We start from the raw sequence: 25,685 nt of genomic DNA, 5'->3' as shown, positions 1-25,685 counted from the left end.
TTTTTCATCATTTTTGTTAAAAAAAGGAAAAGCAGAGAGAGAAAAAAAGTTGATTCAAGTCGAAAATCGAATGTGGAATGAATAGAAATTGGAGATTTATTTTTTTTATCGGCTATATCGCCCAGCTTGTAGTCTGTGGCTTTGTACACAAGTGTTCCTTTCGAAAACATGAATGACATTTCTTTTTTTAAATTATCTGTAGCCATTCCCCACAAAAAGCCATTTCAATGTTTTCCGATTTACAAAATATGTCCGAACCTTGGTGTTTGATCGAGACGGTTTCAAATACACAAATATTAGTGCGTCTGCGTTTCTCCTTTTTCTGCTCGACGAGTGAAAAACTGTTTGGACTTTAGAAGGAAGCTCATTCTCAATGAGCAGCGCTGTGAGTGATGTGAGCGTTCATTCAAGGAGGCTTTCAGGAAAAAGCTTCGCTGTGGTCTGTGTCGGATTTTACAACAGCAATGAGCAGCTGCTCGGCGGCACTCGCCATCAGCTGGACGTCTGCACTTCTATTTACACCCAGGGAAGCCGCAGGAATAAATCTCTGTCTCCTTTTAAATGCAATTCATAAACTGCATTTGGATTAGACGAAAATGTGCTTTTTGTGATGTCAGAGCCGTTATTTCATCCTGCAATGATGAAATTAACGGTAGAATTCAGGACGAGTCGTGTGCAAGAGACTATTTCGAAACTAAGTCAAGAAAAGATCAATAACAAAGTAAAAATGTACCTTGATTTAATGTTCTTATTTTATAATATTGCAAACAAATATGTAAAAATAATAAAAAATCCCCTGCTCCAGGGTGGGGGTCACAAGAGCAGCAGTCCAAGTGAAGATGCCCAGTAAAAATATACAAAAAAATAATTTAAAAAAGCTACATTAAAAATGACTTTTTAATGGTTTCTTCATCATTTCTATGTTTTTACGAAGCCGACTACAAACTCACTAGGACCCAAACATAACCCTTCTGTGATTGACATGTCCCAGCTTTTCAAAAAAAAAACAACAACAAAAAAAAGATCAAGGTCATTTTAAGGATAAAAATTAGAAACATATGGTGGAGGAACTGCCCACCAGCATAAAATTAGAGAAAACAATCACATAAAGTCCCACTTTTGGACAGAAAGAAATGGAACAGAAAAAAAGGCTGGAAAGGGAAAGAAAGAATGACGATGAAAGAAAACCAGAGAGGAAGAACAAACATGGGAGGAAAAGAAAACAAAAAAACAAAAAAAAGGAGCCAACTAACTAAACATAGACTTTAAATAATAAAAGTATCTAAGAGTCCAATAAAACAGGCGCGCAATTAATTAACAATCAATTTAGTTGACATCTATTCAATGCAACTTTTGAAACATGATGGCTGTCAGGTTAAAGATTGACCTTTGATGTTTTAAGAAGTAAAACTTTGACGTGTTTAACCAAAGATGACTCAGAACAGGACGATCAGTGTCGTCTAGAACCGTCAGGTTGGAACATCAGAAAATCTGTCATTTACAGAAAGTCGACCACATCTGAGCGTCTAAGAACCAACCTTCGCTTGGATGGGATGATGTTATTTAGACGGTTGGGCTATTGATCATGTGTTCTGGTGGCTTATGTGGGCACAACTGCTCAGTATAGACCAACAGTGTTGGGTGAATCCAATATGTACAGTACACTGACTGACAGACTGACTTCACCTAAAAGCACAAAGGATGGAGCAGCAGAAGTGTTTTCCTCATTACGTGAGCAGCAAAATCCAATCCAGGGCTCCCTCAGGAAACAGCAGAGCATCTGTCAGGCCTCACCGCTCGGCTTGCTTTTATTTATCAGTTTATTTTAACGTGCATTGTGTTCTCAATCTCAATCTCCTTCTTGCAGCGTCTCCAGTAGAGAATGTTTGTGATATTTACATAAAACTTTGATTGGACTTCGTTTTCTATGAAAGGGTTCAACTTTGAGAGTTTAACTGAGCATGTGAAAATGTTCATGTCCGTCAGAGAAAAGTGTATAGCGAGGAGTTTACAGCCCTAAAACATCTACAAACTCCTTAAAGAAGATGATGTTAAACATCCCATTTGTTTATACATATATTTACCAATAGACAATGACAAAGAGTCAAAAACTGAAGTATTATTATGTTAAGGTTCAATCAAAAACTCGCTCAATTTCTAATCTTTATACTAAAACAAAAGAAAAGTCTAATTCTCCACAAGAAATGTACTTGTCATTTCCTGATAAGATGGAGGTAAATAACACACCTGTTTGGCTGAACAGGTGTGTTATGAAGGTGAACAAAAGCAGCATCCCTGCCTGAACTGCAGGCAGACATCAGTAAAACTGAATCTATAGGTTCACCATGAAAGCCACATGACAATGCAATCAAAGTCAAAGTAATTCATAGCTGCAGGGAATTCCCTAAGCTTCCAAATCCTGAAGTAGTTTATCCCGGGCAAATTCAGGATAAACTCCTTAAAGTCCCACTCCCATCATCTTTTGATCTATATTCAAAGCGTTCACAGTGGTCTTTCAATTATGATGATGTCATTTTTAGCCCAAATTAAAAAATGTAAATTAAAATAAAAACTGCATAGTTTTCAAGGACATAGTTACTGCAGAGCGGCAAGAGTTCATCAGAAATGCACCTCTGAGTTGTGGGAGGGATCATTGGTGCACAGTAATCCTGCCTCCCCTTCCCATCATCTATCTAGCAAACTCTCCTGCTAGCTTACAGCCCTCTCACTCTCAACCTAACATTAGCGGTGCAACAAAAATGGCGAGCAATATCAGAGCCATCATGCCGTCCAGTTTGGATCCAGATTCACGCTCAGGCGAGGAAAACGAAGACGTTCATGGATCTGTTTGTCTGACAGTGAATGCATCGCAGGGAGCTTGTTGCTAGCTTTTATGTCCCATCTTCAAGATTTCTTTTTCTTGTGCTCCTGATTCACAACAATTTGAATAAAGAAATACTCAGTAAAGGCTATTTTAACTTTAATTTCCTTAATATATGTCCTCCATCACAAAAATACAACAACATGTTGAAAACACCGTTTTCATCAGAGTGGGTCTTTAAGAAAAACAAACAAATGGAACCAAAAGGATCAAGTTTCCGTCCCGACTGACCTCAACATTTTGAACACGAGGTTGCTTCACACATAACCAGGTGGCAAAACATCTTGTAGCAGAAGCAGAAAAAAATGTTCATTCATTGTCTTACATCAAAAGCAGCCTCATCTAAATCAATGGGGGGAAAAAACGACAAATTGTTTTTGCCAAGATTTCAACTTTTCCAGACGTTTTCTTTGCCAAGTTATAATCTAAGTGGGTATTGTGAAAGTGGGGTTCATAGAAGATAAGCCCACCCGGTATGCAAGTGTACTTCAGGCTCCCTTTATCCTCTCTGAAAGTAGAAAGGTAAATTCCTGTGTGTATTATTTCCATGTGTCACAGGGGGCCGGCGGTGCACGGAGGACAAAGAAATGAGCAGATATGATCACGCCATTCATCATCCTGCTAATCACCGTTACCATCTGCCCTACTTTCCACCCAAAAAATGCAAAGACGCAAACCCGTGTGACATAAGAAACAAGCCCCTTCCTCAGAAATGTTCTCTTTTTTGTTCTTGGCACAAAACTCTCTTTCACCATCACTCCTTCTGTTTGGGCGATAATAAGCCGAGTAACCATGCGGCTTCCACCCTTGTAGTGTGACAGACTTCTCCCAGCTCGTCTAGACTGCCAAGTATGCAGGTGGAAATCAATCGCCACCGCCCCGCCAAAGTTCACATTTAAAGTTCACCGTTATCTGAAGTGTACCCACCGTGCCATCAGATCGCTTTAACTCCCCAAGGAAAACGTCCAGTTTTACAAAGAGGACATGGGAAAACAAACCAATTTAAAGTACATTCAGACACTGACCACACAGGGAAAAAAATAGATTATTCAGATTGGGAATGGGTTTCAGGTTAAGGCTTGAAAACAGACTCTTACACATTCTTGACTTGGCAAACCTGTAAAGGAAGACGAGCTGAGAAGCAGAAAGAACTGCCAAGCAGGGCCCCTACCAGAGGATAAAAGTCTGTTTTCTTCCCTTCAAATATCAGCTGCTCTTCCTCAAGTATTCACTCCCACATCAGCGAAACAACCATTACGGCTCATGAATGTCACAACTGCAATCAGAAGGAAACCATGGCTAGAAAAGCAAAATGCACGCACAAGGCACGGGCTTTGTGAAGTCGGGGTGGATCACAGCTACCTGTCACTTCCAGATTTCCTATTACAGCCCATTATCTCTTCTAATCCAAAGAAGGTAATGCAGCTAAGCCCGGGGGATACCTGATTGTTCACACGTACGCACAAGCAAAGGCGGGAGAAACAGGATCTTCCAGAACTGAAGTCAACCAAAATGTAACAGGAAAACATTTTCATACGCTGACAACATGGTTTGGATACCAACCAACATCAGTTTATATAATTATCTTCTCCCATTGTGTTATTACATGCTGAAGGATCTGTGATCGGTTTTTACTCAGCTGAAAAAGCTTTCAGAGTTTAAAGCATCTGAGATCTGCCAACAAAAGGATGCGACAGCGGTGGATCTGCAGCAGATCACTGAGCCGGACGCAATAATGAAGAATAAAGTTAAAGGAAGGACGGCATGGTTTTTTTAATGACAGTTTCTGCTGTGAAAAAGTTGGCAGAGACCCGTGTGGGAAATGAGTGGTTAGAGTGGAGCCGCCAAAAGACAGATTAGCCACTGTGATCAAGTAGACAGATTAATGGAAGGCAAAGATCCCTCTTCAAAGTGTTTCTTTAAACAAAAATCCATTTCACACATAGATACCTGTAAACGCTGGGTTTTGAGAAACATTTAGGTTTTGTGTTGACAAATTAATCCCATTTGAGGCGCTCGTTTTTATAATTAAACTGCTTGACCGCAGCCATTCCAGCATTTGACAGAACTCATTTCATGATCGACAGATGAAGTAAGCAAGTCGATCTTTATTTATGTATATATAGCACTTTTCGCAGAGAATGACTCACAGAGTGCTTCTCAATGTTAAAACAATACAAAATCAGAGAAAGCAGGTAAGACCCACAGAAAACACACTCGGGCATAGAAGTAAAACAAACAAATAAAAGTGAACACAAGTAAAAGTCATCTAAAAGCTCTTCTAAATAAAAACGTCTTAATTTGAGTTTTAAAACACTCGACTGGGTCAATCTGGCGTAGAGACATAGGGAGGTCATTCCAAAGTCAGGGAGCGACTGCTTGGAAGGAAAGGTCTCCCCTGGTTTTAAAACGAGTTTTTGGAACACATAAAAGATTCCCATCAGTGGACCTCAAGGAACGTGCAGGAGTGCAGGGATTAAAAGGTCAGAAATATAGATGGGGCTTGTCTGTGCAAGGCTCTAAAGCCAAATTAAAATCATAAAAATCTATACTAAATTTAATAGGAAGCCAATGTCGCCATAAAGGCAGAGGGGTGGCATGAGTGCGCTTATTGGTTCCAGTTTCCATGAAACCCTTTGGTAGAACATCCGCTTTTTCTTTAGGCCGTGTCACACAGCCACTATGTGCATTTTGCGCAATTTCCACGTATAAAATTTTGACCTTTCGAGATACATGCGCGCTATACATGTGTTTCTTGCATTCGACATTCGTTGATGTGCACAAATAAATGTCTGTCGAGGGTTTTGGCCGGCGGGTCCTTTTGTGAATTCTACATTTTTGGTCGGTTGCGAATTATGCAGTTTATTGTGTATTTTATGTAGTTTATACGCAATTAATATGTAAAGTTTGTGTATGATTTTTGCACGTTTGGGTCTTTCCACGACCGTTCCACGTCTGTCTAACAGACGAACCACCGATGTATAACTTTTCTATCACGTATACGGCGCACATATCACGTTCAATATTAACAATGATAAATGCCTCTCTGGAAACGGGTTACGTGCCACAGTCTTTTAAATATGCATTTGTTAAACCTCTTCTGAAAAAGCCCAGTTTGGATCCTAGCATCTTGGCCAACTATAGACCGATATCAAACCTGCACTTTATTTCTAAAATCCTAGAAAGAGTTGTAGTTAAGCAGCTTTACTGCCACCTACAGGACAACAGCCACTTTGAAGACTTTCAGTCGGGGTTTAGACCTCACCACAGTACGGAAACTGCACTAGTTAGAGTCTCTAATGACTTGTTATTGGCCTCAGAAAAGGGACTACTTTCTATTCTGGTCCTGTTGGACCTCAGTGCAGCCTTTGACACTATCGACCACAGTATTTTACTCCATAGATTAGAGCAGGACATAGGGATCAGAGGATCTGCTCTCCAGTGGTTTAAATCCTATCTGTCTGATAGGTATCAGTTCGTTAATGTAAATGGCCATTCCTCTCAGTGCACTCGAGTCAACTATGGAGTCCCACAGGGCTCAGTCTTGGGACCGATCCTGTTTACGCTTTATATGCTACCCCTAGGAAACATAATCAGGAAACACAGCATTCATTTTCATTGTTATGCCGACGATACGCAGTTGTATTTATCCATGAAGCCTGACCAGAATGACCAGATAGAGAAACTGAACGCCTGCATCAGTGACATCAAGACCTGGATGACAATTAATGACCTCCTCTTGAACCCAGAAAAAACTGAGGTCATTATACTAGGTCCTAAAAACCTCAGAGATACTCTGTCTGCTCAGATAGTCTCCCTGGATGGCATAAGTATAGCCCCTAATTCCACAGTTAGAAACCTTGGGGTTTTACTTGACCAGGATTTATCATTTAAGGCTCACATATCTCAGGCGTGCAGAACTGCCTTTTTTCACCTGCGGAATATTGCTAAGATCAGAAATCTACTTTCTAAGAGTGATGCTGAAAAACTCATCCATGCATTTGTTACGTCGAGGCTGGATTACTGTAACTCCTTGTTAGCAGCGTGTCCTAAGAGTTCCTTAAGAAGTCTCCAGCTTGTTCAGAACGCAGCAGCTAGATTGTTAGCTGGAACCAGCAGAAGAGATCACATCACTCCTGTGTTAGTTTCGCTCCATTGGCTCCCAGTTGATTCCAGAATCAAGTTCAAGATCCTCCTGTTAACCTATAAGGCCTTACATGGAATGGCCCCGTCCTATATTAAGGACCTCATAGTCCCTTACCGACCAATCAGAACACTTCGCTCGCAAAATGCAGGACTGCTTGTGGTTCCTAGAATTAGTAAAAGTACGGTTGGAGGTAGAGGGTTTAGCCACCAAGCCCCTGTTTTATGGAATAAACTCCCAGCTCATGTAAGAGAGGCCGACTCAGTTTCTACATTCAAAGCTAGACTGAAAACATTCCTCTTCGGACAGGCTTATTGTCAGACTAGTTAGTATTCAGAGATTATTTAACTTAATGTTAATTTGTTTAAATTAAACTTAATAATAGCTATTTCGTTTAAAAGGCTGCTAGAAGTTGAAGCTGGGGTAACTATGGTGCACTGGGGTTCTTTCCTCTTTCCTGTTTTTACTTCTACCCTTCCTCTCCTCTATTCTTGATCATAATTTATCATTTAGTTCTCCATGCCTCTGTTTGGTGCAGTGCGATTCATGTATTGTCCCTCTTTCCCCTCCTGGGGAGTGGGAGTGCTTCCAGACTCCAGTTGTTTCATCCGTGCTCCAGTTCCTGACCGTTTACCTCGCCTTTGCTCCTGCTCCTACACCTGGCTGTGGATCCTGTCTCAGGCTCATCTCTGGCTCGTCTCTGCTCTGTACCTGACCGAGTGCCTCGTCTCTGCTCCTGCTCCTACACCTGGCTGTGGATCCTGTCTCAGGCTCATCTCTGGCTCGTCTCTGCTCTGTACCTGACCGAGTACCTCATCTCTGCTCCTGCTCCTACACCTGGCTGTGGTTCCTGTCTCCGGCTCGACTCGCGCCTTTGACTGTCCCCACAACCACGGCTGGATGAAGCTCGTCTGCTGGACTTTTATATATGTAGTTGTAGATTTAGATAAGTTAATTCTTCTCTAAGGTTTCTGGTAAATCACCTGTCCGTCCTGGGGGAGGATCCCTCCTTCATGTGGGCACCCCTGAGGTTTCTTCGTTTTTTCCGGAATCCGTTTTTTTTGGGAGTTTTTCCTTACCGCGAAGGGGGGTCTAAGGGCAGGGATGCCAGTATAGCTTAGTCAGTTTGTTAGTTCATTTTAGTATTTTTCTATTGAACTCTTTGTATTCGTGATCCTTTTGATTTCATGTTTTACTTCGAAGCCCATCGAGACGACTGTTGTTGTGATTTTGGGCTATACAAATAAAATTGAATTGAATTGAATTGAATTCAAATGACGTAACTGGGTTTATAAAAGATTTAAAAAGATATGGCAACCATTCAAACATAATAGAAACGATCACCACATCAGTACTGATCTATAGTCTTAATTGGAACTGAATCAACTTCTTTGACTTGGTGACAAATTTGGCGAAAGATGTTTAAATGGCTTTTTGAAACCTCATCTCACTGCCTCACAGTCAAAGTGTCTCTGTCAACGCCTAACATTTAGCACAAGGAGCCGCGCAGCATCCTAAACACTCGGTGGCATTTGAATATCAGATGATGTATTTGTTGGCACCAAACCAGCAGCAAAGTGAGCCACACAGACTGCTCATCATCTCAGAGGATTCTTCTGCCATTCCTGTCAGGATGGAGATAATACCCAACAGAAACAGAGCAAAATATGAGTAAGGGGAACTTTATCGCCACACAAATACCACAATATTTATTTGGTTGAATGTTATTAAGTATTCAACCCATTGTTTTCCTGTTTCTCTTTCTTTATTCTAGTATCTTCCGCCATTTTTCTGCTGCTCAACTCCTACAAGTTTTCAGCTATTTCAACCATTCAACTATTCAAATGTTCAGCTCTTTCAGCTTTTTACAGCTAAGACTTTCGGTCCTTCAAATCCTTGAACGTTTCCAGATGTTCCAGGATTTCGGCCTCCATTGAAATACATGGGGAATCCTTGGTGCAGAAGCTCACTGGTTCCATACCTGGCGCTGACGCTTTTTTGTGAATTTCTTTTGCAAATTATTACCCTTTAAGTTTGATTTTCATTCAGCAATATAGCATTCAACCCTGCATTTTCTTCTGGAAATCCAGCTCCTAGTTTATTTTATTTTTTTATTATCGTCCTAATGCATTTGCTAAATAAAAACAAAACAAAAAGAGAGACAATGGGATTTTAGGGTGGATAGTTTTGGTCGTATTAAACATTTTTGTTTTTGAGGTTTTCCACTGTTTGAAGACGTTTGTGTCTGGCTGTTTTAGATTACTTCAACTTCCCGCCTTACAAAGACAAGAAAAGAAACCATGCAGACCTACAAAACAAACAAGAACTCCAATAAAGACTTTCCTAAGCACCATTTTAAAAAAAAAAGGTCAAATAGTTGGAAGTTTAGAGTCAGCTTGGATCCAATATTGGACCTATTTATTTAAGAATTTAGATTTAAGGATGATCACATAAATTCTTTCTTTCAACAGATAAAACCAACTGAGGAAAGACAGCAGACATATGGATGAACACAGAAGGAGATAAATCAACAGGTTCATTTTAAAAGCTTCCCGTTTTCCCCTAAAAAACAAGTTTTCACACATTAACCCACTCCTAATAAAAAAAAATATTGTTTCTGGACAGAAAAATGTTTATCACAAAACTGCATTTGCTCAGCTTGATTAATATAAAATATAAATGATTAATATAAAGGTAAAACATGTAAAAACAATGTGTCTTGTCGCTTTTGTTGTATCAGACGGGAAAAATGTTGGACACACAAAAACAAGCAGTGAAATGTTCCTGTTTTTAAGTTGGATGAGGAGAATCTTCTGAAAATATGTTTTTGTTCCCATAAAATATGGGAGAGGAAGGTTACCCTGGGACAAGTACATGGAAAAGTTTCAACTTCAACCACATTCTGCCCAATTATAAAATACACAGAATGTGAAGACAAAAAGAGACGCTTTTTCCACCCACTACCTGGCATCCACTTATGAGTGAAAATAACAGGGTTTAGTGGAAAACAACAGTGTCTGACAGAGAAAATGACTCATCCCTCCATCTCTCGCTTTCTACTTTCCTCTTGTCTAGTTACCAGCTCCGGCACATCATGTCCATTAAAACTCGGCTCAACCTAAATGAGAACATGGGCCCCAATAACCTGCACCGCACGCTCGGGGTCAGTTCCGGGAACTGACGAGGTAAACAAACAAAAGTTAGAAAGTTGCTTAGAACGCCCTGTTCTCAGAAGAAATGGAAGAAAACATGCAAATGCATTCCAAAATTTGTCTAAAAATGAAATTAGGGAGACGGCAGACAAATGTCCTGATTAAACAGCAGTTGTACCTTTCTCGCCTGAAAGATTTCATCTTAAAAAGAAGCAGAAAGAAACTAGAGGTGGCTTCAAATCCTTAAGTCCAAGACTCAAGAACAGCCCGTCAATCATGAGACCACAACCCTATTTGAGGCCAATTTACCTTAGAATGGAAAAGATTGAGTCCATCTTTAAAGCATAAGCTTCCAAATTGTTTTTTCCATCGATGAAAGAAACATCAAAACAACAATTAACCTTCCTTCAACCCAACTGAGCCAACAGGGACCAATCAGAAGCGAGGGGACATCGGACGCTTTCCTGGCACTGCAAGTGTGTGTTGGGCAGCCCAGAGCATGCAGCGGCCACACCCTGCGCTCGCTCAACCACACGTGCACATACTGAGAGCATGTCGCTTCAAGAACACACGTTTCAGCTCGAGACCCACTCTTCTGGCTGCATCTGCTGTGAGCGCCGTCTGGTTTCAGGCGACAGAGTCCTCCTCGAGTCAGAACTCCAGAAGACTCGGACTGACTAGAGATGATCGTCTGCAAAAACGGAATCTCAGGAAAGTAAAAAGACACTTGTTTAAAAAAATGTTGTATTTTCTGTCTACAAACACACATAAAAAATCATCTTATCATGAAAAATAATCTTAGTTTAAGAAGACATTCTCAATTCTCAATTCTCAACTACCACAGAAACAGAAATAACTGACAAGATTTTTTCACTAGATCCATCCAGGAGGGGTCTTATTTCTATACTATATAACATTATGTTGAACTTTAAATGTTCCTCTGTGGATAAATTTAAGATGGCTTGGGAAAAAGATATTGGCCTTGCTATATCAGATGATACTTGGGTTTCTGCTCTTAAACTGGTAAACTCATCTTCATTTTGTGCTCGACACCAACTAATTCAGTTCAAGGTGGTACATCGGGTCCATATTTCCAGGGTAAAGCTGGCTTCTATGTACCCCACAGTTAGTCCACTATGTACAAGATGTAATCTTACAGATGCCTCTCTGTATCATATGTTCTTTTCATGCCCTCATTTGAATGCATATTGGAGGACAATTTTTGACACAATGTCTCGTGTATTTAACACAAATTTAAAACCAAATCCATTAACAGCCATTTTTGGGGTTGTGGAGGACCAAGCTGTTTCAGGTACTGCCAAAAAACACTGTATAGCCTTTGCATCACTCCTGGCACGACGTGCTATACTGCTTAAATGGAAAGATACCTCTCCCCCGTCTTATTCACAGTGGCTACAGGATATCATGTCCTGTTTAAAACTGGAGAAAATTAGGTGTTCACTCAAAAGGTCTCCTGATATGTTTGAAGAATTATGGGGTCCCTTTTTGAGAACATTTCCAGCTCTTTAGTCATACAAGCCTACAGCAGCTTAGCTGCATGTGGTAGCATATAGTACAGGTCATGCGTGATGGAGTGATGGTTTGACTGTGGCAGTGACAGGGAATGGTATGGTTTTTTTTTTGTTTCTTTTTGTTTTCTTTCCTTAGCTTTATTATAAACACTTCTTGTAGTAATTTGTCTTTCAGACTAACAGAACTCTGTAATTGTGTTTGTATAATGTAAAACTCAATAAAAATACTGGGTTTAAAAAAAAAAGAAGACATGTCTTAGTCACTAGACTGTTGAAGACTATATTCTAATCCCAGAGGCAACATTGTGTTCCTTATTTAAAAGAAAACTTAAAAAATGTTGAAAATAATTCTAGGGGGCCTGTTTTTACAGTGTAATAAAAATGTGGGCGGGGTTCCTCTGCTAAACTACAGAACCAGTTTTATTTACTGTATTTTCCAGCGCTTTAATTTGTTTTTGTTTTTTTAAACAATAGTACACCTTATAGTCTGGAGCACCGTATGTTATTATTCTTATTAATTATTAATTTTGATTGAGTGAAGAGATTTAGAGAGCTAAACGGCGCTCTGTCAAAACGTCCGTCTGTTTTTTTTGGCCGTCATTGTGAGCGTAGTAATGTCGGGCAGTTATAAATTTATTTTACGAGTTATTAATAAGGTTGGGAGTTACAGATACTGTTAATACGCCAACATGGCTAACGCTTCTAACATGGATAACGTGTTGCGTGTTACAGACAAGTTCTGAGTTAAAGTCTGACTGACGGACTTTCGGACCGTTTCGTCTCGCTTAATGCGTCTTTTAGTTCGGTTATAGTACGAATCGAACTATACTCACTAACTTATTGAAATTCCAATAAAGAATAGGACATTCAAAGATACATTTGTCTCATTTTTCCATTTAAAGAACCTGTTGATTTAAAAAAGAACAAACCCAAATTTTTCATAAAAAAACATTTTTACATCAACAACAAAAGAAAAGGACTTCAATGTCCGACAAATCCTTAAAGAACTTTTGATTAAAATCACATTCAGCATAGATCAATTACATTTAATTTTTCTAGGGAGTGGGGGGAGTGAATTTATATAACCCCACCGTGTTGCTGCTGCAAAAAAATAAAATAGAAATAAAACTTTCAATTAAATGGGCAAAAATCTGCCAATGGTGTAAGAAAAATCGTCTATTTTTTACCCTTAAAAATTGTATTTGGATTGTTTTTCTTGCAACAAAGAAGTCAAATATTCTTGAATTGAGGTTCTTTTTATTCTCCTTTTATTTTGTTTGTGCACCTATACACTTTTGTCATTCAGATTCTAAGCAGTAAATTGGAATAAAGCATCTTCTAAAATGTGGAGTGCATGTCTGTCAGACACGATGACAACATTTTATATACAGTCTGAGGAAGCTAATTTTCTTCATGGCTGTTCTGGTCGACACAACTGTCAACACGTGGTCGATGGCGTGTTCCGACATTCTGCTGGTGAAAATCCCTTTGTTCCCTTCGGCTCGTGTGACGGACGGCTTCAGAGTACGTGTTCCCCAACACGCGTGTGCATGTGCTGACGATCCTCACTTTGAGCAGCCAGTCGTCAGACTGCTAGAAAAATCACGGCATGCACGTGTGTAATTATAGAATCCATTTAAGGGCAGAAAATGAGGGTGGATAAATCACTGCGTTCGGTTACAGCTGTTGAGTTTGTTGCTGCTTTTATGAGTGTAAACAACCTTAAATCATCTAAATGTATTACTGTTCACTTCCATTTTAAAACCTGTTTACACACATTTACACCGATACAAAGATATGTATCCGAGTAAATCTGTCTCTGCTCGATTAAACTGATAGAAGACGCCCTACTAACAAAAACTTTAGTTCTGAAGTGTTTTTCTTCTGTTCTAAATCAAAAAATAAAATAAAAGCATAATTCAATAAAAACAGAACTGCACTTTGAAACTTATTTTGGACATTAAAGCTTCAACAGGATTTGTCAGTCATGTATTCTGCAGGTTATTCCTCCTAAAAACACGAGTTTAATGCAAAGTTAGATTTTCTGATTGGTTTAAGAATTTCTTTGAAAGCAGCATTTTTGAAGCTATTGTTGTTTTTCCTATTGTATTCACTCAGCAAGTACTTTTTTTTATTATACAGTTTTTCTTAAAATTCCTATTTTTAAGCTAAGAAATATATATTTTTTTTTGCCAAATACTAAATGTTTACTGGATAGTTCCCATAAAAAAATAAAAAATAATGTTTATGTAGGTATCCTTGTTTGTTTTAAACTCCCGGCGCTGAAAAGAGAATCCCAGAACTGCAAGTACTTTTTGAAGTCCCCAAAGCCGACCAAAAACCTGCATGTGTTTGAACGTTGGCTTAGGCAGACAAATACCAGCCGAGCAATGGGGGGTGAGACGTGACAGACGGGGACCAACAGGAGAGCAGAGCCTGCAAAAATGCACACGGATTACGGTCACAAAGAAAATAAATAAATACATGCTACATGTGAAATTTTAACCAATCGTAATAGTATTTTATCTGGAAGCTGTTGTATCCTTTACCCTACTAGGATGTAGTTTCATAATATCAAGATAAGGTCCAGCAAAGTAGGGGTGTGTGTGAACAGACAGCACAACAAGGCAGCAGACTAAGCATGAGCGTGCTTCACCCTGTCCTGCGGGCATCGATCCAGTGGCCTAAAATTATACCCCCTCCAAAGTGTGCACGGACGTGCATGGGTCACAACAAATGTGAGCCAGAGGGACGAAGATCCATGAAACATTCATGGCAATACCGACAGGGGGGCGCTAACTTAAACTGGATTTAGAGTGGGCGTGCAATCGTGCACATTTTTGCATGACTAAACTGTCACACAAACAAGATAAGGTGGGCGGAGCCTTCTTTGGAGGCTTGTTGAGCTACAACCAATCTCTGTAGGTGGGCTTGTCCTTCCCTGTCTGGACTATAGTTCCTCCAGGGAAAGTGAAAATAAGAAATGGAGGCTGGAAGGAAGGGGAAAAAAAAAAGGTCGAGGAGGACGGTAAGCGGTTTGCACACGGCCCCAGTCGGCCGGCCTCTAAAGACAGACACACAAAAACGAGCGGGAAGCAGACAGAAGCCGAGGTCGGACCTTTTTAAGGCAGGGCAGGTCAACGGCAGAAAATACGGACGCCATGTGTGAGAAAAACGAACAGAAACGTCACCAATGAAGACGGCGGTTCTCAGAAAAAGAAGCACCACTTATCAAGACGCGGCTTGATTTTTCTCTCTTTTTTAATCAGTTCAGGAATGAAAAGGTGCACGCTGTTCCTCCAAGACCTTAATTTATGGGTGTTCATAAAAAAACCCATAAATCCTGACGCCGGTGCCTTACGAGATACTAGCAGAGTTTTTCAGTTTTACTTTTCACATAAAGAAGAATGCTTTAGCGCAAAATCATTATGAAGACTTTCATTTTTAGTTATCCAATGCTCCCTTCTGATTTGGGAAGGTGGGTGGACTGACGGTGAAATATCGGACCGTTGTCAGAACGGAAACTCCTTGATCCTCTCCGTAGTTTTATCAAATCCCAGAAATCACAGCCTAACAGGAAACATGTATTAATGTGAAGAAAATCATTTTAGAGGACTCAACTACAAAGAGCTTTTGTGCAACAATATATGGAGTTACGTCATGGAACAGTCAAAATGATGTGATACAATTCAGCAACAGTATAACCCACTTCAAGCAAAAGCACAAGATGATAGTTTCCAGTAAATATAGTTTCTGAGTAAGAATGATACATCTAATCAAGTTACACAGGTTGTTGTTTGTGTAGGTGCTAGTTTATATGAATGAGTTGCTGTGTTTTGTGTATTGCTTGGGGATGACAGGGGTTGGGTGTTGCGGTCCCAGTGGAAAGAACTATGGACAGGGAAAGTATAAAAATGGTAAATCTAGTATAACTGTAAACATGTACATGTTTGTGTGTAGATCTTTGTGTGCGTGTGATTATGTGGGCAGATGTTGATGACTATTTACAGTATAAACTTGTTGGGCTAGGATTAAAAATCTATATATTGCTGACATTTATTCTAATTTATAGTCTGTATAAAAATGTTCCTTTGCTGTTGACTTTTTCATTGTTTTCCATTTCATTGTTCGAAATGAAAATTTACAAACAAACAATTCAACTTTTTTTTTAAACTTTTTTTCTAACACATTGACACTAGAGCTTTTGCCAGTGACTGGAAATAACACACTAACCCTTTGAATGACCTTAAATCTTTGACTATTCACGCAGTCAAGCTAATTTCAATGGATGCTGGAAGACGAGAAAATCAGCTGTGCGCTGATATGCAACACTTTACAGTAATAAAACTTAAATGTAGAAAAGTGCAACACATTTGCACTTCACAGTAAAGTGTTTCTTATATACAGTAGGCTCTTAGGTACAGTAGTAAAGTGTTACTACTTTACAAATGTAAAGCCCTATTACTGTAAAGTGGTAACGTTGTTCTACAGTAAAGTTTTGCAGCTTTGATGTAGAATCTGTTGGAATGATGTTTATTTCGTACGTCAACTGCAACCAAAAGGAGCAATGTTTCATGCTTGAAACTTCTTTTTTTTTTTTTTAGGGAGGTTCCTGCAAAAACAGGTCTGTGGGTCACAAAGGTTCATAAAAATGCCCCCTCTGAAAACCACTAGTGGCTGTTGAAGCTCATCACACGGATCCACTGCAGATGGCGAAGCACCACATAGGTGTTTTTACAGGCTGGAAGTCCGCTTTGCCTCAAACAACTCAAGTTGGGCCTCACAAACTGGAATTGGCACAACAAAGCCAAAAACAAAGTCCACCTTTTTCTTTATGACACTTACAAAATTCAATTATTTCCACATCACGCTGATTTGAACCAATGTTTGATTTTGAGCTTTTATCCAAAAGAACAGCAGCTTTTCAACAAGAACAAACGGCTAAAAGCTGCTAGAAAGATGATTTCAAAGCCATCGCAATGAAGTCCAATCTGTCTGCATGAATGTTAGTTATGGTAGATTAATAAATAAAATATCAAAGCACAGACTGATGCTGAGTGCTCTCATTTTAAACATACCTCATGTTTAGGTACAAATAAAGAAATCAATTCCGTCAGTCAGACTTTAAAAGTCAATTTAATAAAGTAATGTGCCGTCATTTACTAATAAACAAATTTCCCACCTTTAGAAAAATGTAAACCATACAATGATTGACCAAAAAAGGCCACTTCATAATTCTCCAGATGGCAGAAAAATATGACGGTGCAGGAAGAACTTGAATAGTTCCAGAAAACCAACCTGATGCATGAAGTATGGCTTCTTCTGGAGTTTTCCAAGTCGTCGTAAACTAGACATGTGTCCTTTATGAACATTAGGAATTAAGAATCAGCTGCAAGTTTGATGTTTAACAAGATGAACAAACATTAGCAGCACTTTCTGTGCACCCAAGTTAATCCCACTGAATCCCTGCAACTAGGGCTGCACGGTATAAGGAAAACTCGCGATGTGCAATATCAGCGATCAATATTCCGATGACGATATAACTTGCGTTATATGAACATATACCAAAACAACCAAAACCATAATTTCCATTTCACTGCAGTTTAATTAAATAAGAGTCAACATATCTTCAATTATACTCCAAATTAAACTACTCTACCAGGGAGGTGAACATCTAACATAAAAGGGCTTCATCCAATTGATAAAGTGCATAAATGGATTTATTTGACTTGTTAAATATTTCAAGCTGCAATAAGATTGTTTTAGCACATCTAAAGTAACCAGTTATTGCGACCGTCCTTTGGGATATGCATATTGCACAGTTCGATATCGCGATAAATTTGCGATTTACTGTGCAGGCCTACCTGCAACAAACATGATCTATGGCCGCGGCACACTGGTTTGCCAGTGGGAAATTGCCCTCATTAAGTGATGTAAAAACATTTTCCATCTCCAGGATATCAGCTCTGTGTTCATCCAAACAGGTCCTGATAAAACACTGAGAAGTAAGGAATATGAAAGATCATAAAATACTTTTTTCGTTGTGTTTATTTGATTCTATTAAAGACATTTTGATAAGAATGACGGTACCGCGATTTAGCCGTAGCGTCAGCTGTTTTTCGGAAAAGTCCCACCCCTTTAACTGTCTCCACCAATCATTCTTGAAGGCTTAATCACACGTCATCAGTCTGACCAATCAGAAATGGTTAAAGTCTTCACTTCCTTGTTTCGATTCTGCTCATAAAGTCGCTTAAGTCTAACAAAAATACCAGCTAAAGACGAGCTTTAGCTGGTATTTTTTTAAGGTGGTGATTTTTTATCTAGGTTAAAGTGTGCCGTGGCTCAAAAAAGGTTGAAAAACACTGATCTATGGGCTAAAGTCTAGACTCTGGGTGCAAGTTATAGGTTTTACTTTAAAACATGTTGATAAAACCATTGAATTGGTTTTTTCCTATTAAAATTATTCCACTTTTGGTGAGCTGCCTCGTTAGATTACAGGAAAAAAAACAAATGTTCTACTTAAATAAATCAGAGACCAGTCTGTGAGCATAAAAAAGCATTTCTTCATCGTCCATTCTAGAAAACTGAAAACCTGGAGACCTCTAAAGGAACGATGGTTCCTCACAGAAGTAAAGCACCTGTATCTGTGAACTAGTGAAGACTGGAACTCTACATCTAGACGGGGACTTTATGACCCAAATAGCCCGCCATTTCCCATGGTGGTTTGTCTGTTGAGCCTCTAAACCCAGCGCTGCTATGCTAATCTTCCCAAGACCACAGCGTGCCACCATGTTTCATTCTGGTGTGAAACTCTCAGCTAGAACTTACATTTCCATGTACAGCACTTTTATGTTGACCTGTGACCTAAAACTATGGTTTAAGACGCTATTGATGTTTAATCTCTCCAAGCTCCTGAGAGGCTTTAAACAAGACCTAATCACATCAGCCTCAAACGCGGAGCTCCTACTACGTCCATGCTGTAGCTACACAATTACCTCTCGTCCGGAATCCATTAGCTGCCGGTTAGCACATTCGTGTTCATAAAAGACAAAGACCCTGTCACACAAAGTAGACCTCCTTCATCAGCCTTGTTCTGATTTAATCTTTAGCACAGGAAATCAACATCTGACCAGTTCTTCCAAGCTTTTATTGTGGGGGGAAAAAGAAACTAATAAAATTGGTGGATGTCACCAATTCTGCAAGCTCTTCCAGGATTCTTCTTTACATTCTGTTTCTCACAGTCGAAGCGTACCTATGATGAACAAGTTTTAAGAGAGAAATACTTCTCTGTCCCTTTGTGCACGTTTACGTGTTGGTTTTTGTTGGTCTGGTGTCAGATATCCATCCACTGCCTTCCTAAAGCAGCCGTACCGACCGCTAAACTGAAACTCTCAAGCTAGCAAAGTTGACAACAAACATCGGAAAGTTTCTTTTTATTTTTTTTTTTTTTTTTTCTTTTCTAAGATTTCTTTCTCAGAAAGTTTCTTTTAGCACAAAAGATCCAGAAAGGAAACTGAAGGAGAGCCTTCACCTTCAGAATAAAAGACAACTGCATTTAACAGACAAAGAACCAGGAGTCTGCACTCCAGATGTGGATTTATTGTGACAGTTGTTCCCACAGACCATAATAATAATAATAATAATAATAATAATAATAATAACGCAGCAACAGGCTGTGTAATGATTTTACAATGATGCTGCTAATAAAGTTACTCCAACGATAGATTCACATTTATTGTTATGCTTAGAAAATACAGGCTTTTTCTAAATCCATGGGAAGTTGGCGTTTTTTTTAGCTTTCACTTTAAAGGTTCCAACACAAAATCTATGTTATAAATAAAGTTTAAAGCGGCTGCAGCTATTTTAAAGAGGGCTGAGATCTACTTTACCCTCAAAAGTTAATCTAGAGGTAAAAAAATCAAAAAAATCAGACGCCCACTTCAGCCTCGTACTGGCCAGTCGCAGAAAATGTTGTGCTCACTGACCTAAAAAAAAGGTTGAGGACCACTGGGTTATGGAGATCTACAACTTGGTTTTACAGTTCTCTCTTCTGAGAATCAGGTCTTTTTTGACTGACTAAACACACCTGATTCAGGTATTCGAGCAGGAGGAAGCGCATAGACCAGACAGGTCGGTAGATCTTGAATGTCAAAGATGAACCTTCAATACACGGTCAGTAGTTTAACAGCAGAACTAACATCATGTTTCATGGTCATTATTTAGAACCAAAAAATGTTTATTAATTCAGCTGCTCTAACCTGCCCAGACTGTTAAATCTGTCCCCAAAGTCTCCATGGAAACCATCCCTTCATTTCAGCCTCAGCTCGGTCTACTTTAAATCTGCCGGAAGAGAGTTTTCAGGGAGGGGGTGAAAGTGCAGCGTGACGCAGTAAAGGTGGATTTACAGCCCAGGACCAAATGGACAAAGCATTTCCTTCATACCTGCTTCCTTCTGTTGGCTGTAATGTGTGTGTGTGTGTGGTGTGTGTGTGGGGGGGGGGGGGGGGTCCAGCTGTTCAGAGCAACAGACACCCATACAGGGTCACCAGTCAATCACAGGGTAAAGAGAGAAAAATGGTACAGCCTGGCGAACACAGCAACACCTGCATTCTGTCCATAACCAACTGGAGGAAGCAGGTTTGAGTCTGTAGAGGAGGCCGGGGTACAAGGGGAACAAGCAAATGCCCCTCGGGGGGTAACTTTTTGAATAATTTTGAGATAACTGCCCCTCCACCATTTCCTAAATGAAACAGTTACCCTTTCCATGCCCCAACTGGAATTACCTCCAACTCTATTCATCGCACATTTTAGACCACCATGAGATAAGAACTTATGCCTGTTATGAATCTATAAATACCATATAAGTATAGAAAATAAATTCAGACTGATGGTTGTAGGGCAAAAGAAAGCATGAGCTCCCACATTTCAAACCAGCGCGCTGCACACTGAAGACCCCGTACATCTGTTACTGTTTTATGACGCGTCGGTAACTCAGCAGAGTAAAAAAAAAAAAAACATACCTCTCGAACACAACATGCTCCACCAAGCCCCTCATTACAGAAACAAGGCTCTCTGCATCCCACTGAGGGAGTAGCAGGGGAGCGAGGAGCGCTCAGATGATGCAGGAGCAACAAGGAAAGATGACAAGACGTTCAATACACAAACTCCGACAAACCCAACATTCATGCAAGAGGCGGTCCCGCGCCAAACCGTTGCAATGGAAAGCTTAGAATCCGCAAAATCAAAAAGTAAGTGGTTGGACAACTGCGGGCAGAACAGGGTGTTTACTCACAACACCGTGCAGCGCAAACCTGAGTGGATTATTATGTGTGAGAACACGGCAAAAACACGCAAACAAGCACCGGCTGCAAAAAAACCCCATCATCTGGGTAAATAGAGGCGCATGCTCCTCAAAGCTTTCCAAACCCTAATGGAACGATAATTGGAACAAACCAGACGAGTCCAATCAAAGCTTTAAAAACACAGATGGAGAGATTTGGATGAGAATTTGGCCAAAACAAAGAAGAAAAAAAAACATGTGCACAACAGGTATGGAATATGAAAAGCTGTCAGCTCTATTTTTGCAGCTTTTATCGATAGCGGTAGTGATTATTGATATTGGTAAAGTAATAATCCATACAGAGTATTAGAGCCGACACGGCCCACTTCTGCACATGCAATCGCCTTTTTTACAGTCTCAAATGTATTTAAAAAACCTAATGTAGAAACGTCTTTAACCCATGTGCTGTCTTGTGGGGTCCAGATGACCCCACTCCCAACGTTAATGTTGGGAGTTGGGTCATCTGGACCCATAAGACGCTGTACCTTTTTTTCCTCATTGATTTTTGATCGTCACTGGTGTCCATGGATTACATGGTCAGTAGTACCGTGTACCTTTATCCCCCTTTATCATGGTAGGGATAACATGTCAATGTAAGGGTGGGGTCATTTTGACCCCACAAGAAAGCACAAGGGTTAAGGCCCCCCCTCCGATCATCCTCTAACATATTTTGCCAGCGTTCACAGCTGTCTTTTAATTATGATGATGCGGCTTTTAGCCAAAATGAACAAACCTGTGTTGTTTCCTAGGACATAGTGTCTGCAGCGCGGCAAGAAATTCGTTAGAAATTCATCTGCGAGTTGTGAGCTCTCCTGCTAGCTTACAGTCCCTCACAGCCCCAGCCTAACATTACCGCTGCCAGCTCAGACGGGGAAAAAAAAGACGTCGATGGATCTGTTGGTCTGCAGGCGGATGCGTCAGAATGGGGGCGGAGCTTGGGTCCCGCCCAGCAACTTTTTTATGTCACACATACGATCTTTTTCAACGGGGACTTTTTTTTCCCGTTTTACTCGGAAATGCAGTTTGAGGCTTAACTTTATTTATATATGTCCTCCATCGTCAAAGAAATGCCGGTTAAAAACACCAAAAATATCATTTTCATCAAAGTGGGTCTTTAAAGGTAAAAACAACAATGATGAGAGTTTTTCCTTTTTCTTGCCTATTTGAACTTTACAAAGTATAAGTAACATAAGGGGGGGAATACATTGAATAGGAGCTTTTATGATTCCAAAATAAAAGCTCATTTTGTACCTAGACGGTTGAAATGCATCACATAATATTCTGCTTTGAAGGAAACAGCTTCTCATTCTACTACAGCGCCGCTCCATGACTCCCACAGACTCACACAAAATGTCTCTGTGGTGAATGAGAGGGTGAGGTGCCTCGGTACCGTCCCATTTCCCAGCAAGCAACAGCAGCACCCCACCGCCACACACACACACACACACACACACACACACACGCAGCAAAGACTTTTAACCTCCAGGAAGGAAGGCATGCAGCTTTTTCTGCTTTTAGAAGCCTCATCTCAGATTGCACCCGAGCTGCATGTGTGCAGCTTCTTGCAGCCCTTTAAAGCACACTTGTATTGTTAAATTAAACTGCCCTGGGAGAGGGGCAGGAAGGCACACACGCACACACATACACGTGGGGTGGAATGTGGAGGGATGCACCGCCCAAAACAATAACACACACACACACACACATCAGCTGGGTGGCGTGGGGGGGGGGGGGGGGACTGATCCTCACCTGATGTGGCATATTACCCTTCTGTCGGTGTAAAATGTTCCAGGCGCTGGAGAAAGTCTCTTCCCGCTGCAGAAGGAAAACTGTCAACAGAAGAGAAAGCGGAGGTAAATGAGGGAGGTAACGGTCAGCGCAGGAGCAGGAGGAGGAGGAGGAGGAGGAGGAGGAGGAGGAGGAGGAGGAAGAGGAGGAGGCGGCCTGTTATTTATTGCCCAGACGCGCACTTTAGCCAAACCAAACGTCATCCGGTTAATCTGGCACGGCTTTTGGTGCGCCCGGGATAACCGGGATCAGGAATGCGCCACACAACGCGCCGTTTTTCAGCTCGGTTTAAACTTCTTTTTTCTCTCCCCCCCCCCCCTCCCCTCCCCGCCGAATAACGAGTAAAACATGGAAAACGAAGCGCCGTCCGCGGGAGAAACGCTTACTCAGCTGAAGCCCACGGGAGCGTTCCGACGGCCATGTTTCCGCCGCCACATGTTAGAAAAGAGTGTTGTCCTGCTTTCTCCACGCAGCCGCGTCCACTCCAAGAGAGGGGGGGGGGGCGTGGGAAGGTCCTGAAATTTCCACACGGAGCTGCTGGGCCCGCCAGCAGGCAGCGGCTCCTACAATGACATTACGCGCGGCGTGACCGGGCGCATTGTCGGTGCCATCGGCGGCTCACAATGTGGGGATAACAACAGCTAACGCCGCGCGCGCATACCCCCCAGGCCTCCGAAACGCGCGTGCGGTACCACCACACACTTCTGAGCGAAAGCACACGGGGGCTTTAATTACAGCACGTTGGCCTGCACGGGACACGCGCGCCACCTCACACAATCACACGCACACACACACACGCAAATAAAAGTGCAACTGACTCACATAAGTCCACGCAAAGGGCGACGCCGCGCGCACTCCGTTAGTCCAGCTTTTTCGGTCCGTATCAACACAGATGGACTGCACTTCTCTGAAGCCCCGCCCCCACCGTCAGGCATATCTATACATATACATATGGGTCCCCGCCGCGCCCAATCACAGCCCGCCACTCCGGGAAGATCTGCTCTGTGATTGGTGGAGACGCTTGTCCGTCCGCGTCGCTGTTTTGTTAGCCGTCGTCCTGCCATATAGGGGTGTGTCATGACGTACCGGACAGCCTGATGTATAGTAAACATTCAATAATGAAATAAGAAGACATGAAAAATTAAACTTTTGAACAAGTTGAAAAACGTATTTCTGTTAGTGTTGGCATCCTGACACATTCGTTTCTGCATTTTGCTGACATGTTTTTGTTGTACCCACGCCTGATTTACAATGTAAACATACAAAGTACCCCCACGATTCCCGGCATTGATTATTTATGATTTACCTATACATAATATATGACATCCCAGCATCCTTTTCTCCTCCCGCTCTGGTCTCTGCGGCCTGGAAACTGATGCTTTCATGCCTGATCTACACCGCAACACACGTATAGATCAATAGATTAACGTATATTTTATTACTTGTGTATAAGTAAAGACCATGTAGTGTAGGAAGTAAAACTAACTACTTCTTCAGACTAAATGTGAACATTCAAGTTTACAAAATAATAAAATAATATATACTGTAGAAAGGTAAACTTCAAGTACACCGCCTCATTTTTAGTACTTGTAGTAGATCTAAAATAGAATACTTTTTGCTAAGGGAATGTATTGTTGCCTTTACTATTGTGTTTGTTTAATTTACATTGTGTTGTTAGTGTTTTTTTGTTTACTTTACAATGTTTTTTAAACTCTTTTTAATGTCTGAAAAAAACATATATACTGTACATATTCAGCAAGTGTTAATATAATATAATATATCATAATACAACATGATATAATTTAATATAACATAATATAATATAGTATAACATAACATAACATAATATATTATAATAAAATATAATTGTAAATCAAAGCACCACCATTTTTATATGTTTAGTTTAACAAAACTCCATGAATGTTAGCTTGCACTGAGAAACATGTAGAAAGCAGCAGAGTGAGGGTGTTTCAGACTAAAGTCACCCGTTTGACCACATACTTCTCATGAGAAAATGCCACTGCCGTGTGGGAAAATGTTTGCACAAAACAACATTTTTGCCTCTTTGTTGAACCTTTCTCCTCATTCTGCACAGGAATGCCGTCGCGTCTCTGTGTTCCATCTTTGTTTGTGCTCTTTTAATTTCTCCCATTGTTATTAGAGTTATTTCTGCTAAGTTAAAGAAAAGAGTTTTGAAGCAGCTGCAGTCTTAAGACAATCTCAAACTTCCAAATAAAAAAATAAAAACAAAAAATGTCAAATATGTTTATTTTTCCCCCCCACTTTAGTAGAGTTAGAACATCAAGTTGTTCTTTTACACTCATGTGTGTGTTTGATGTTTTTCCATCAGCCTGCCTGTGTGTGCATGTGCAGGAATCTAGGCCATCCCTAGTGGCTTTGTGTCTGAGCTCAGTCTATACGAGGGGCAGCAAGCCATGGGCGGGTTTCTGTGAGGAGCATGCGCGCTGGGGCTGTATCTTCCCCCTTGTGCGTGTGTGTGTGTGTGTGTGTGTGACAGTGAGGGCATATAGGGTATGAAACGCCCCGGTTGTCTAGGAGTGTTTCCAGAGTGCAAACAGGAGAAACTCTGACTTAACTCGTGCACAAACACACGTGCACACACCTTCTCTGTGGCTCTCTCTTCTTAGAGCCTCAGACTCTCTCCATCTTGTTTCAACGCCCACGCGGCCAGACCAGCGTCCACACGCACACATGCAGCCCTTTTCTCTCCCACTTGCAGGCCGAGCGGAGGAAACAGCTGGAAAAGCAAACAGTCGCAGTCCGGCCGAGTCCTGAAGAGCTTCAGGCCCTCAGAGGTGACTGGATTGCGGTCGGATGAAAGCAGAGT

At 40.9% G+C, this 25,685-nt stretch overlaps 1 protein-coding gene and 1 long non-coding RNA gene across 3 annotated transcripts in view; one reads left to right on the top strand and one right to left on the bottom strand.

Moving 5' to 3' along the window:
- Positions 1-23,712, bottom strand: part of vdralpha (vitamin D receptor alpha) — a 65,772-nt gene extending 42,060 nt beyond the window's left edge. The window contains exons 1-2 of one of the 2 annotated variants that reach the window (XM_023956221.1): positions 23,660-23,712; positions 22,799-22,878 (exon numbers count right to left, since the gene is read on the bottom strand). The gene's annotated coding sequence lies outside the window, so the exon portion shown is untranslated. Of the gene's footprint in view, positions 1-22,798; positions 22,879-23,223; positions 23,583-23,659 lie in introns of those variants that run through there. The other variant, XM_023956222.1, reaches the window with a different exon arrangement.
- LOC110015319 lies at positions 8,272-16,752 on the top strand. Its single transcript, XR_002290498.2, has 2 exons — positions 8,272-14,737; positions 16,314-16,752. It is a non-coding gene; the product is annotated as an uncharacterized LOC110015319 (long non-coding RNA).
- Positions 23,713-25,685: the final 1,973 nt, after the last annotated feature.

This window comes from Oryzias latipes, chromosome 7 (genome assembly GCF_002234675.1).
Source record: "Oryzias latipes chromosome 7, ASM223467v1".
Classification (NCBI taxonomy): Eukaryota; Metazoa; Chordata; class Actinopteri; order Beloniformes; family Adrianichthyidae; genus Oryzias; species Oryzias latipes.
This window is presented reverse-complemented; position numbering and strand designations above follow the sequence as displayed.